This window comes from Dipodomys merriami, unplaced genomic scaffold (genome assembly GCF_024711535.1).
Source record: "Dipodomys merriami isolate MVZ:Mamm:240054 unplaced genomic scaffold, mDipMer1.0.p SCAF_417, whole genome shotgun sequence".
NCBI lineage: Eukaryota > Metazoa > Chordata > Mammalia > Rodentia > Heteromyidae > Dipodomys > Dipodomys merriami.
The window spans coordinates 596,963-611,893 of NW_027205793.1; the positions used below are offsets into that span (position 1 = coordinate 596,963).

Below are 14,931 nucleotides of genomic sequence, written 5' to 3' on the forward strand. Positions count from 1 at the left end.
GGGAGGAGGAGCCGGGGGAGGAGGCTGGGAAGAGATGTGAAGAGTAAACAAAGGAAGAGGCTGCAATGCTTGATAAGAAATGTACTCATTATCTTGCCCATGTAATTGTAACCCCTCTGTACAGTATGTTCACAGAAAATAAAAAGAAAAAGAAAAAAAAGAAAAAAAGAAATATATGGTTGTAAAATTTCACGACAATTCTTTTGAACTTCCTTTTTTTTAATTGTGCAGTTTAAAAAAATCAATTGCACTTTAGATATAAAAAATATTCTGTGCTCAATTCAGCATCACATACTCTAACATTGGAATGATACAGAGAAGATTAGCATGGCACCTGCACAAGGATGACATGCAAATTCGTGGAGTGTTCCAGATTTTTACAACAGAAGCTGGAGGGGATGTGGCCACAAGGGAACCATACAGCATTGTTGGTGGGAATGTAAATGTGTTCAACCACTTTGGAAAGCATTATGGAGGTTCCTCAAAAGATTCCCCATAAAGCTCCCCTTTGACCCAGCAATCCCACTTTTGGGGATTTACCTAAATGACCACAAACAAGACCATACTAAAACTACTATCACAACTATGTTTATTGCAGCATTATTTATGATAGCTAAGATATGGAACCAACTTAGATGTCCCTTCTAGATGAATGGATCAAGAATATGTGGTATATATACACAATGGAATTCTATGCCTCCATCAGAAAGAATGACATTGCCCCATTTGTTAGGAAATGGAAAGACTTGTAAAAAATTATATTAAGTGAAGTCAGCCAGGCCCAAAGAAAATTGCCAGTGGGTTTACAAAGTTGTGTTTAATACCACTTCTATGATGGCTTAATGCTTTGTAAACAGAAGTCATTAGAGAAATGCAATTCAAAATTACTATGATACTACTTCATAACTATTATAACCCTCATCAAAAAAAATCAAAAGAACCAGGTGTGGTGGTAAAGGCTTGTAATTCGAAGCGTTTAGGAGGTAGGAGTAAAAGGATTTGGGTCTGAGGTCATCTTGGGTCCTGCACACAGTAAAAACCTGCCCTTTTAAAAAACTCAAAAGGTAATAATGTTGGCTGATGAGAGTGTGGAGAAAGGGAAACTTTCTACACTCTTGGTCAAAATACAGGTTAGTATTCTCCTTGTAGAAAATAGTATGCAGTTTTCTAAAGAAATCCAAAGTTGAAATATCATCTGATCCACCAATCATGTGATTATTTCTCTCTGAGTAACTTGTATATATATCTGTATTTCATTGTTATTCACATTATTCACAAAAGCCAAGATAATAAACTGTGGTGCATGCACAAATATATTTTTATGTTTCATCCTTAAAACGAGACTTCTCCCATTATCCACAACCTATAATGACCTGAATGATGTATTCTAAATGAGGAAAAATGTTGTCTTCTGATTTTTGTAAACACACACACACACACACACACACACACACACACACACACACACACACACACACACATCTCTCAAACATTAAGAGAGAATTTTTTAAAGTAGAATTGCTGGGGCATTTAGGTCATAATGTAGAAAATAGTGGAGATACAGGATGAACCGCTATAGATTTGTAATTTACAACATGAGGATACAGGGGACAACACTGGCCTTACATAGGAATGAAGCTAAATAAGTAGGAGTTGTTATTCCTTATAGGGGTTGCTCTTTTGGGTGTTCTTCCTCCAGTAATGAATAAGAGAAACATAATTCTTTAAATATACCTGCCTGTTTGCAGAAATAATAACAAACAATACAGCAATAATTTTGTATGCTCAACATAGGACAAAATGTCAAATTAAAATACATGAGATTATCCTTGGTGTAAACTAATTATTACAAATAAGGGAAACTCTGGGACCTATATTTTTTTAAGTCTGGCTTACTTAATATAATTTTTTTCCAAGAACTTCCATTTCCTTACAAATGAGGTGGTATCATTCTTTCTGATGAAAGCATAGTATTCCGTGTGTGTGTGTGTGTGTGTGTGTGTGTGTGTGTGTGTGTGTGTGTGTGTGTGTGTGTGTGTGTGATTTTCTTGATCCATTCATCTACTGAGGGGCCTCTAGATTGATTCCATATCTTATCTATGGTAAATAATACTGTGATAAACATAATTGTGTTGGTAGCTTTACTGTGGCATTGCTTGTGGCCACTGGTTAAATGCCCAGAAGTGAGATTACTGGTTAATAGAGGAGCATTATTGTGTACATCAAGGATAATCTTAGTAGATGAGCAGAATAGCCCTCTAGCTATGTACATATGACCGTATAAGATGATTCCAAGTGAAATGAACTCCAAGACATGTTTTTTGTTGTTGTTGTTCTTAATGTACTGCATGATTTCTTTTTATCCTTTTGTGTTTTCCCCACCTATAGTTTATCCCCTGTAGTCGCTGTATTTGGTTTTGATTAACATTTGATTAATATTTAATATTTAGTCACTGTATTTGATTTTGAATAACCCTGGTTATTGTAAATATGTTGATATGAACTAGGTTAGGGAAAGGGAAAAATGGTGAGACAAAGGACAAGGGGGAGAAGACAATATGTTGGAAATAATCTTGGAGGGGCTGTTGGGAGGGAAGAAGGAGAAAAATGGGGGAAGGGATAACAAATTAGAAAAGAAATAAATTCATTACCTTATTTAGGTAACTATAATCCCTCTGTACATTACCTTGACAGTAAAATTTAAATAAACAAAATAAAATAAAGAATGGATGAGAAGGGGAAACAAAGGAGGAGGCAACAATGCTTGATAAGAAATTTATTCATTATCTTGCCCCTGTAATTGTAATCCCTCTGTACGGTATTTTCACAATAAAAATAAACTAAAATAAAATACATGAGAGCAGCAATACAGGATATGGGACTGGGGAAAATACTATACTAAGAGTAGAACAGATGTGGAGAGCAGAAATTTTACTTTAACATAGGAAGTAATTAACTAGCATACAGATTTTCAGCCTCATGTCAGTAGCTAATCAGCAAACCAATAGAGATAAAATAGAAAACTAAACAATAAAGATGAAGACACAACTTGGACCAAAAATAACAAATGACACAATTAGGAAACAAATAACAAGCTGGTAAGTTTAAAAATATTAACTATAATTCTATTAACAGTTGTTTACATCACAATTTGTTAGAACTGTAATTCAAATCACAGTTTAGTACTATATCATTTTAATAAGTTACTTATTATTGATTTCTTAATGTTGAATCCTTAATATATAATTTTACTTTTAGCAGCTATAGAAGAAAGTGAATCTAATTTTAATAATATAGTTCATGAATTGTAAAATTGAGAAGCATTGGAATTTAAACAAATAATATATCATTACTTTTTAATTCTGTGAATTAATGTAATAATTCTAAGTGTATTCTACAATTAGCACTCATCTTAACATCAAATAATAAATTATTGCAAATTACTTTTGGTATTAAGTGGAAGGGTTCAGCACTGTGGTAAAATTCACACCACACAGTACAAGAGAGTATGACTCCTCTCATCTAGCATAAACTGTGGAAATTTGATTTCTACATGCACGTTAAATTCCTGTCTAGGTAACGTCTATAAAATTATATACAATTATATACACGAGGAGTATTTCAGATGATACATAAAAGTCATATACATTAATTATTTTTCTGCACCAAATAAATATCTATAGAGAGACTGCATTTCTGAGTAGATGATGGTTTATGTGTGCCAGATTATTCATATTAAGGCTTATTTTATATTTTTGACATTGTTTCTACAGTTGGATTTAATTTTTCATAAGGGGTTAAGTGTATTATATTGGATATATGAAAGTAAATGGAATCTTTATTCTATTAATCCTTTGCCACTTGTCTAATCCCAATATAAATTATCCATGTGTTTAAAGTAATGAAAATAACAATAGATTTTTTGTTAAAATAACAATAGATATAAGCACAATAAATCATTCTGTAGTAGACAAGTATTTTCACCTTTATTTTGATAGTTGGTCCTCTTTTACACTACAGAATATTCTTGGGAAAAAGTGCTCCAGGCTGACCACAACTGCAGAATATTATGGTTTGATCTATAATAAGATAAGGAAGGAAGGGGAACCTTTCTTCCAAAAGTCTGCTCCCAGGAATGTGATCAGTTGTATGGTGGTGACTTGGAGATGAACATTTCCAATGAACAGTCATCTTAACAAGCCATCTTGATATAACATTTCTGTAATTGGTTATAGAGGATTTTTTATGGCTTTGCAAGGATGCCAGATTGCCTCATTTTGAGACAATTTAAACAGGAATTTAGTCACCTGTTCTTTGTATCTTTAGGAGAAAAACCCATTGACTCTAAGCCAGGGGATCACAAAGGCTCAGAAAAGCTACTACCTTCAATAGTGATCCTAGACTTCTAAAAACAAAACAAAACAAAACAAAACAAACAAAAAACACTCCAGTAAGCACAGCCAGTCAGGGCTGCTATCACAGACTACATGCAGTCAGGCCAGAAACAGAAGTTGAGAGTCATTTAGTTGATAATATATTTTTTATGAGACAGACTCAAATGAGACTCCAGAGAGAGGGTCAGAAAGACTGAGGAGAGGGACTAAAATTGATCACACGAAGATTGGAAAGTAGAATTGCTTGTAGAACAAATAAATCATAGAAAGCCTGTGCATGTAAGAACAAGACAGCAGACCAAATTCCAGAAATGCACATTATCTTAGAGGTCAACTTAATGAATTATCAATGGAAATCTTTGAAATCTTAAATATTTGACCACATGTGGGAGAAGGACAATTGCTGAAGAGAAAGAAAATATCATCAGTCTGTTAGGAGGTCGAGTATCACATTAGGAATTAATAAAGCACAGATGTGTAATAAAAAGAGAAAACAATTATTCCAACTGAGGGGTTCATTTGTTTTGATGTAACAGTTCTTGATTTAGGTGCTAGAAATTAACATACAATTGATCCAGTCCCACAGCTGAGTTGATATTGACTGCAGTATTCCTACATAAAGGGAAAGAGAAACTTTACAAATATCTGATGAAATGAGTTGAGGATGAAGTGTTCTAATAGTGATATCTGAGGTTTAGACACAGGTGAAGAGGTGGATTTTCTTTTCTAAAATTCCCCCATTTTTATCCTGGTGCCAGTGGCTCACAACTGTAATCCTAGCTACTCAGGAAGCTGAGGACTGTGGTTCAAAGCCCCCTGGGCAGGAAAGTCCCTGAGACTCATATCTCCATTTAACCACAGGAAAACCAGAAGTTGCACTGTGGCTCAAGAGGTAGAGAACTCACCTTGAGTTGAAGAGCTCAGGGACAGTGCCCAAGCCCAGACTTCAAGCCCTTCAGACTAACAACAAAAAAATCTCCCTTTTCTTGGACTGCCTACCTCTTTTCCTAACATTCAACAAAGAAGCCTTTTTATCACCCACAACATTTAAGTCCTATCCTAGCTACTGCAAATAGAATGACTTGGTTTCTCATGTCAAAAGTTCATATTTGAAGAAACAAATAACAGCAGTGGTAACGTTTTGCAAGTCCTTGAACTCTGGGCCTGTGTTATGCAGGTAGCTTTCATGTGAGATTGTTTGTTATTTATTGAATTACTGCCGATGAGGGGAATTACTGGGTCTTAAGGGAGATCTATATTTAGTCTTTTCAGGAAACTCTGTATTGCATTCCACAGTGGATGAACAAGTGTAATTTCCCACCAACAGTGTAATAGAGTTCCCAATTGGCTACATCCATGTCAACATTTGCTATTGTTAGCTTTCTTGATAATGGCCATTCTAACTGGGACGAGATAGAATCAGTCTTGTTTATTTGTAGATTTGTAGGCACCTTCTAGCTACCATAAATGAATGAATCTATGAAACTTATATTGCTCTGAGTCTGCATTCCGTTCTTTTTGCTCTTAGTATAATTTTACCAAGCCTTTCATTTTCCTTAAGACTGGTGAAAAGTCATCCTTTCTGATGGGTGAATAGAATTCCTCTCTCTCTCTCTCTCTCTCTCTCTCTCTCTCTCTCTCTCTCTCTCTCTCTCTCTCTCTCTCTCTCTCTCTCTCTCTCTCTCTCTCTCTCTCTCTCTCTCTCTCTCTCTCTCTCTCTCTCTCTCTCTCTCTCTCTCTGTGTGTGTAAGACCACTATAGGCCCATGAGTTCATTTCTAAGCCTTCTGTTTCATCTGTAATTTTGTAATTCCGTATTAAATTTGGATTGCTTTCTTTATTGTATTGAAGTATATAGTTGGGATTTTGATGAGTATTGCATTGTCAATTGTTTGGGGGTAGTATTGCAGTTTCTTCATGTAAATTCTTCCAACCAGGAGCATTAAAAGATTTTCCATTTCCTTGAGTCTCCTTCAATTTCCCTTTTTAGATTTTTAAAGTTTTCACAGTAGAGGTCCTTCACATTTTTAATTAAATTAATTAATTCCTGTTGTTGTTTTGTTTAGTTTAGATTTGATTTGATTTTGAAACTAATACATATGAGGTTGTTTTTTGGATTTCAGCCTGGATCTTCCCATTGTTGGTAACACAGAAAAACTACTGACTCTTGTGGTTTTATACCCTGATGCTTTGCTGAAGGCTAGTGTCACCTTTAGTAACTTGGAGGAAGAAGCTATAGAGTCCTTTAAATACAGGAATATTTCATCTGTAAAAAAGGGATAGTTTTACTTCTGCCCTATTTGGATCCCCTTTATGTTTTTCTCTTGCCTATTGCTCTTGCTAGAAAGTCCACTACCATATTGAAGAGTAGTGCAGAGAGTGGACATCCTTGTCTCATTCCTGATGTTAATGTCTCCGTGCTTCCACGGTTAGGTAAATGCTAATTATCTCTGTCATATGTGTGTGTGTGTGTGTGTGTGTGTGATATGTGTTTCATATATATATATGTGTGTGTGTGTGTGTGTCATATGTGTGTGTGTGTGAGTGTGTGTGTGTATTATATTGAGGAATGTTCCATGCATTCCTAGCTTCTCAGACCTTTTAATCATAAAGGGGTATTGGAGCTTGTTAAAAGCTATTACTACATCCCTATAGACGATCATGTGTTTCTTGTCCCTGCTTCTGCTGATGGTTTGTATTATGATTATTGACAAGAATATTCAATCCAATTGTATCCTAGGGTGAATCCTATTTGATCATACAATATTATTTTTTGTTAGTTGCTGAAATTAGTTGGTGAGAATTTTATTAAGAAGTTCTGCATAATTGCTTATCAAAGAGTTGGGTTCATAGTTCTCTTTCTTTGGTGAGTCCCTATGTGATTTGAGGAAGAGTCTAATTCTAGCTTCATAGAATGTGTTTGATAATTCCATTTCCCTTTCTATCCATTGAAGAGTTACATCTGTGTATTGTAAGTTCTTTGCAGGCCTTAATTTCATGGTAAATTCATTGAGGCCTAGATTTTTCTGGAATGGGAAGTGGTTTACTGACATTTCATTTTCATTTCTTCTTATGTGTTACTTCTTGCTTCAGATCCAGTATAGGAAAGCATCAATTTCTCCAAGATTCTCCAGGTGATTGACGTAAGATTTTCAAAGTACTCTCTTATAACTTCTCAATTTTGCTTATATCTGTTGTGTTGTCTCATTTTTGTCTCTGATTTTCTGTATTTGGATGAGTTCTCTTTTTGTTTTGTTTTTTTATTATGAAGGTGATATACAGAGAGATGGGTTACAGTTACATAAGTAATGAGTACATTTTTAACAGTGTTACCCCTTCCTTATTTTTTCGTGCTTCCCCCAACCCTGACATCCCACTCCCACAAAATTGTAAAGCTTATTTCTAACATAGCGTCTAGTGAATATCACTGTTGCTTTGGTTAATCTTTGTCGACCATTTCTGTGATTTCCCTTCCCTTCCCCAAATCAGATTAACTTATGTATAAGACAAAGGGTACAGAAATCAAAAACAGTAACTACAGGGAATAAACCAAAGGGTAAAAACTAAATAGAAATAACTAAAAACAGTTCACTATACAATCATCTTGTATCCATTTCTTGGAGCTCATTTCGATAAGCATCATTTTATGGTGATATGCATATTGCTATTGAGCTATTGGGAATATCCTAGACATATACTAGTTTTTCCAAATGAGTCAAAATATGTAGCCTATGATTCTTTGGGTCTGGCTTGTTTGAATTATTATGTTTCCAAATGATTTCATTTCCTTACAAATGGGGCAATTTCATTCATTCTGATGAAAGCATAGAATTTTCTTGTGAATATATATGACATTTTCTTGATCCATCATTGCTGGGTCATCGGGGAGCTCTAGTGAGGAACCTTTATACTTTTTTTTACAGAGTATTTGAACAAGTTTACATTTCCACCAATAGTGAGTGTAGTAATGTTCCTTTTTGGCCATATCCCCACCAGCCCAGCATCTGATATTATTAGTTTTCTTCGTAATGGTCAATCAAACTGGGGTGAGGTGGAATCTCAATTTTGCTTTGATTTGCATTTCTTTTATGGCCAGAAATGTTGCATATTTTTCATGTATCTATTGGCCATTCATATTTCTTCTTCAGAGAGGTCTCTCCTTAAATCTTAAGCCCACTTATATTATGAGGGTTGTTGTTTCTCTGAGGATTTGTTTTTTTGGGGGGTTAACTTTTGGAGCTCTAAGAATATTTGAGATTGAGGTCATTGTATGTTGCAGAGCAACTAAAGACCTTCTCCCAATCTGTGTGTTTTTACTTATCTTTCTATCTATATAAGGTCTCTTTTAAGTCAGATTTGGTAAGGGTCTGTCAAGTCTGTTAATTTATTGAAAGGACCAGCTCTGTTTTGTTGATCTTTCTATGTTTTATTTTGTCTTTATTTAGTTATTTCTGACTTAATTTTTTCATTTGTTTCCGCCCACTTAGGTTTGGACTTGTTCCTCTCTTCAAAGAGCTTTAGGTACATAACAAAAATACTGATTTGAGATTTCCCCAATTGCTTGATGTAGGCATTCAAAGCTATAAATTTTTCTGTAAGTACTGCATTTAATATGTCCCAGAGGAGCTGGTATTTTGTGTGTTCATTTTTGTTAAATTCCAGAAACTTTCAGATTTCTATGCTAATCTCTTCAGTGTCCTACTGGTCATTCAGCAATATGTTGTTCAGTCTTCATGGGTTTGACAATTATTTTTGCTTTAGCTGTTTAATTGTAAGTTTATTCTGCTGTGGTCTGACAAGGTATGGGAATTCAATTAATTTTTCTTTCAATTTGGACAGAATTTCTGTGTGACATAGGATAGGTTGTATTTTGGAGAATCTTCCATGACCTGCTGCAAAGAATGTATATACTGACACTGAGTGTATATTCTGTAGATGTCTCTTAGGGCTAGGTGGTCAATGCAATTATTTAGGTCTTCAGTTTCTTGGTTGAGTTTCTCTTGAATAACCAATCCATGCATGACAATGATGGGTTGAGATGTGTTTAAAGGTTATGTAGTATTTGGTTGATGATGTGGGCTGCTCCAGGATTCAGGGCAATGATATTAAACTTGATATATCCTCCTAATGGAGAGCTGCCTTTATCAATATGTAATGTCTCTTCCTACTAATTTTAATTTGAATTCTATATTATTTTATGTTAGTAATTCTACTGTGGCCTGTTTATGCTGTCCATTTGCTTGAAAATTTTCCTTCCAGCCTTTCAGTTTGAGTATGTGTTTGTTTTTGTCAATGAAATGTATCTCTAGTGGAAACTGGATGGATGTGTCTTGTTTTTTGAAACTACTATCTAATCTGTGTTTTCTTTTTTTTTGGGGGGGGGAGTCCAGTTGTGGGGCCTGAACTCTGGGCCTGGGCGCTGTCCCTCAGCTCTTCAGTTCAAGGCTAGTGCTCTAGCACTTGAGCCACAGCACCACTTCTGACTTTTTTTCTTCTGCTTATGTGGTGTTGGGGAATCGAACCCAGGGCCTCAGGCATGCAAGGCAAGCACTCTACCATTGAGCCACCTTCCCAGCCCCTAATCTGTGTTTTCTAATTGGAAATTGATGTCCATTGATATTGAGAGTTGAGGCTGGGAAATATCTAATAATTCCTGCTATTTCATACACCTGCTGTTAGGAGCTGTGCCTCATCTATTCTTATTATATTTACTTTTTTCTCTGGTAGGGAGCATTTTATATAACCAGTTGCTGTTCTTCTTGACCTTCTCTATGTAGGATATATTTGATTAATTTCAATCTTGCCGATTTGGTGGAGATAAATTGTTTCAAGTTCTCTTTGTCATGAAATATTTTTATATATCCTTTAAATGTAAAGGAGAGATTTGCTTGGGACAATATTCACGGTTGGTAGTTGTTTGCCTTTAACGTTTGCCATATATCATGCCAGGCTCTCCTTTTTATCATATCGGCTAAGAAATCATTATTTATTCTGAATGTATATCCTTTATAAATAATCAGTCTTTTCTCCTGGCAGCTTTAAGAATCCTTTCCTTGATCTCTTATGATCCTCTAATGGATTATGATGTGGTGGTGGGTTGTTCTGTTCTGGTATTCTCTGGTTTTCTAAAGGCTTCTCTTCTCTGAATGAGCCTATCTCTTTGGATGTTTGGCATGTTCTCTGCTTGAATTCTGTAATATGTTTCCCATCCATTTTGTTTCCTGCTCTTCTCCTTCTTGATACCTATCTCCCCCAAGTTTGATCTTCTAACTGAATCTGGAACTTCCAGCAAGACCGTTTCTTGTTTCTTGGATTTGTTCTAAATGATTATCTCCTCTTTTCTATTAGACCTAGTCTGTCTTTGACGCCCAACATTATCTTCTATGTCATCTTTTCGCTGTAGAGACTTTCTATTTTGTTTTGGATTTCTCTGTCTCCTAATTGGTCATTTTTAGGGCTTCTATCTTTATTAAAGCTTTGTTTTAGGTCTTGTGTGGACTTTGTTTACATCTTTTCTTTGGGTAGGGGCACTGGAGGGGTTGGTTTTTTAGCTGTATCTTCTCTCATACCTTTTAACTAGGTATGTATTTTTTTCCTTGGACTCCTTTGCCTTCTCAGAATTTATTTATCTTTCTGTTTGTAGTCTACATGAATTATTTTGCTAATCTTTGGTTGGTCTCATCTTGTTCACAAATTTCCTTGTGGAGGTTTTGTATCTTTTCGTTAATCACATTTTTCAGCATTACTTTTAATGTATTTTGAATACTATCTTCTAGGTCCTTAACTGTCTGTTCTAATGTCTGGTCATTTCCTGTGTGAAGTATACTACCTTGGCATCAGTTTTCTTGTATTTTTCTGATTTATTTTGTCCATTTGGAGGATTTATTGGCTTTCATTTGGGGGATCTATGATCTTAACAGGTGACTCTCTATGTTCTTGGTTGATTTGCCAGGTGTTGGTTTGGTCTTCTGTTGTGATTTGTTTTTCTAGACTTAGGTTTTTGTCTAGACCGTTAAGTATAGGATTAGAGATCATTTGTGGTGAAATGTTGTCATGTTAATACTTGTGGTTCCAAAGACAGTTCGAACTGTCCAGTGGTAAGGTGAATTGTGTCTGTGTTTGGATGTGGCTGTCTCTGTTCCTGCTTTTTTCCCATGTGGCCCTTTTATTTCCACAGTGCAGCTGTGCTTTTTTTTCACAGCAGTCACCTGCCTGGCTAGGTAACATATCATAGATTTCTGTTTCCTTGTGAAAACAGTATAAAAATCTTCTTTTGAATTATATATCTATATATAATTATACCTGACTTGGTTTGACCTGCTAGAAGTGGAGTACCTGCTAGGACTCTAAATCTCTGTTTCATTAGCTAGAGCTAGGGTAATTTTCTGTTGTTATTCTGCCATTGTTTTTCCACTTCCTCAGGTTTATTTTTGATATTGTGGCTTTTTTCACATAATTTAGGATTTGTGATGGTTGTATCCGGTTATTTTTGTGTTTCTGTTTGTATTACTTTGAAATAGTGATTTCAGGCTTCTATGAAGAGACAGTAATATTATGAAATGTATGTTATTACATTGAAAGAAAGAGAGCAGACATTTTAACCTTTTGCTACAAGTAAATTAATATTAAGCAAAACTAAGGAAAATAATTACTTATTTACTCTTTAGAGGATGAGTATAGTACTCTTGGATATCTTGGAGGAAAAGATTTTAGACTCATTACAACTGATTCCTTACATTGAAATTATAGGCTAACCATTCTTTTTCAGAAGACAAAAGCTTCAGTTATTTCATATTAGTATTATAAAATCATAATACCTGCATATTGGTTTGTTTTCATCTGCAATTTTCAATTCCATTCTTAATCGATTAGGTATCTAGGGCTTTGAATGACCAATTCCTTAAAATACATATATTTCTTATATTGTGATGTAAATCTCAGTAATATAAATATGAATTCATCTCTCCGTCGCATCTTGAGCTACATTCATATGTAATTTACGCAGTCTCAAGCATGAAACATATTTTACTCTTTGCTTTTTTTTTTTCATTTAATTTTATTTAATTTGAGAACATACTGTACAGAGGGGCTACAATTACATGGGCAGGATTATGCATACATTTCTTACCAAGCATTGCAGCCTCCTCCTTTGTTTACCCTTCACCTCAATTCCCCGCCTCCCCCCTCCCCCCACCCAATTATACCCCCCTCCACCCCCAACACCGACATTGTAAAGCTGGTTTTGACATGACATTTTGTACTTCTCATTGTTGCAACAGGTCCACCTGAATCCTTAAACGACTTGTTTGTCCCCATCTCCTCCACATGTTATACTGACATCAAACATAGTGAAAGCGGGGGTTACACTGTGGGGGAGGGACATACAAAGCAACAAAGAAATAATCTTATAAATGCGTTAGAAACACATGCATGAAAGAAACGAAAACATTAAAATACCTATTTAAGGGTTCATTTTCCTAACATCACATTATCTGACCTTTTCCGCTTGACTCATACCTATACTAGATATTGCAAATAAGGGAAACCATGGGACCTATGCTTCTTTGGGCCTGGCTTACTTCACTTAATATAATTTTTGCCAAACCTTTCCATTTCCTAACAAATGGGGAAATGTCATTCTTTCTGATGGAGGCATAGAATTCCATTGTGTATATATACCACATTTTCTTGATCCATTCATCTACTGAGGGGCATCTGGGTTGGTTCCATATCTTAGCTATGGTAAATAATGCTGCAATAAACATAGTTGTGCTAGTAGCTTTAGTGTGGTCTTGTTTGTAAACATTTGGGTAAATGCCCAAAAGTGGGATTGCTGGATCATAGGGGAGATCTATGTGAAGTCTTTTGAGGAACCTCCATACTGCTTTCCAAAGTGGTTGAACAAGTTTACATTCCCACCAACAATGAAGTAAGGTTCCTTTCTGTCCACATCCCCTCCAGCATCTGTTGTTGTTAGAGTTCTTGATTTTTGCTGTTCTAACTGGAGTGAGGTGATATCTCAATGTTGTTTTGATTTGCATTTCTTTTATGGCTAGGGATGTTGAACATTTCTTCATGTGTCTATTGGCCATCCTTCTTTCTTCTTCAGAGAAGTTTCTCTTTAAGTCCTTCGCCCACTTATTTATTGGGCAGTTGTTTCTTTGAGGATTTGTTGTTGGGGGGTTTAATTTTTTGAGTTCCAAGTATATTTTATTTTTTTTTCCAAGTATATTTTAGTTATGAGACCCTTGTCCGTGGTATGGCTAGTAAAGATCTTCTCCCAATCGGTGGGCTTTCTATTGATCTTGCCAGCTATGTCCTTTGCCCTGCAGAAGCTCTGCAATCTTATGCAATCCCATTTGTCCAACCTTTCTTTGATTTGTTGTGCTTCCGGGTCTCTATTCAGAAAATTTCGGCCTGAGCCAAGGAGACCTAGGGTTTCTCCTATTCCATCCTGTAATGTTTTCAGAGTGTCTGCTTTGAGTTCAATGTCTTTGATCCATTTGGAGTTGATTCTGGTGCAGGGTGATATATAAGGATCTAGCTTTAGTTTTCTACATGTAGTTAACCAATTTTGCCAGCACCATTTACTGAAGAGGCTGTCTTTCTTCCATTCTATTGTTTTGGTTTCCTTATCGAAGATTAGATGGCTATAGGTCTGTAGGTTCATTTCTGGGTTTTCAATTTTATTCCATTGGTCCTGAGGTCTGTTCTTATGCCAATACCAAGCTGTTTTGATTACTATGGCTTTATAGTAGAGTTTGAAATTTGGTATTGATATTCCTCCAGCAGTGTTCTTTCCGTTGAGGAGCGTTTTTGCTATTCGGGGTCTTTTATTGTTCCATATGAATTTTTGGATTGCCTCTTGTATTTCCTTGAAGAATGAGGGTGGAATTTGGATAGGTATCGCGTTGAATTTGTAGATAGCCTTGGGAAGTATTGCCATTTTCACGATGTTAATCTTGCCAATCCAGGAGCATGGGAGGTTTTGCCATTTTTTAAGTTCTGTGTTGATTTCCTTTTTCAAGATTTTAAAGTTTTCATCATAGAGGTCCTTCACTTCTTTGGTTAAGTTAATTCCTAGGTATTTTATTTTTTGTGGGGCTATTACAAATGGAGTTGCTTTCCTAATTTCAGCCACACTTTTCTCATTGTTGGCATATAGAAAAGCCATTGATTTTGGGGGGTTAATTTTATAACCTGCTACTTTGCCAAAGTTTTGAATCAGCTTGAGTAATTTGGGAGTGGAGTCTATGGGATTCTTTAAATACAAGATCATGTCATCTGCAAAGAGGGAGAGTTTTATTTCTTCTTTCCCTATTTGGATCCCCTTTATGTCTGCATCTTGTCTTATTGCTGTAGCTAGGCATTCTAATACTAGATTGAAGAGAAGTGGAGAGAGTGGGCATCCTTGTCTTGTTCCTGAGTTAAGAGGAAATGGCTTTAGTTTTTCACCATTGAGTATAATGCTGGCTGTAGGTTTGTCATATACAGCCTTTATTGTATTGAGGAATGTTCCATGGATTCCTAATTTTTCC

The 14,931-nt window shown here is 35.7% G+C and overlaps 1 non-coding gene across 1 annotated transcript; it reads left to right on the forward strand.

The window, feature by feature from the left end:
- Positions 1-272: 272 nt before the first annotated feature.
- On the forward strand, positions 273-379 carry LOC138807236 (U6 spliceosomal RNA). Its single transcript, XR_011366103.1, has one exon. It is a non-coding gene; the product is annotated as a U6 spliceosomal RNA (small nuclear RNA).
- The last annotated feature ends 14,552 nt before the right edge of the window (positions 380-14,931 follow it).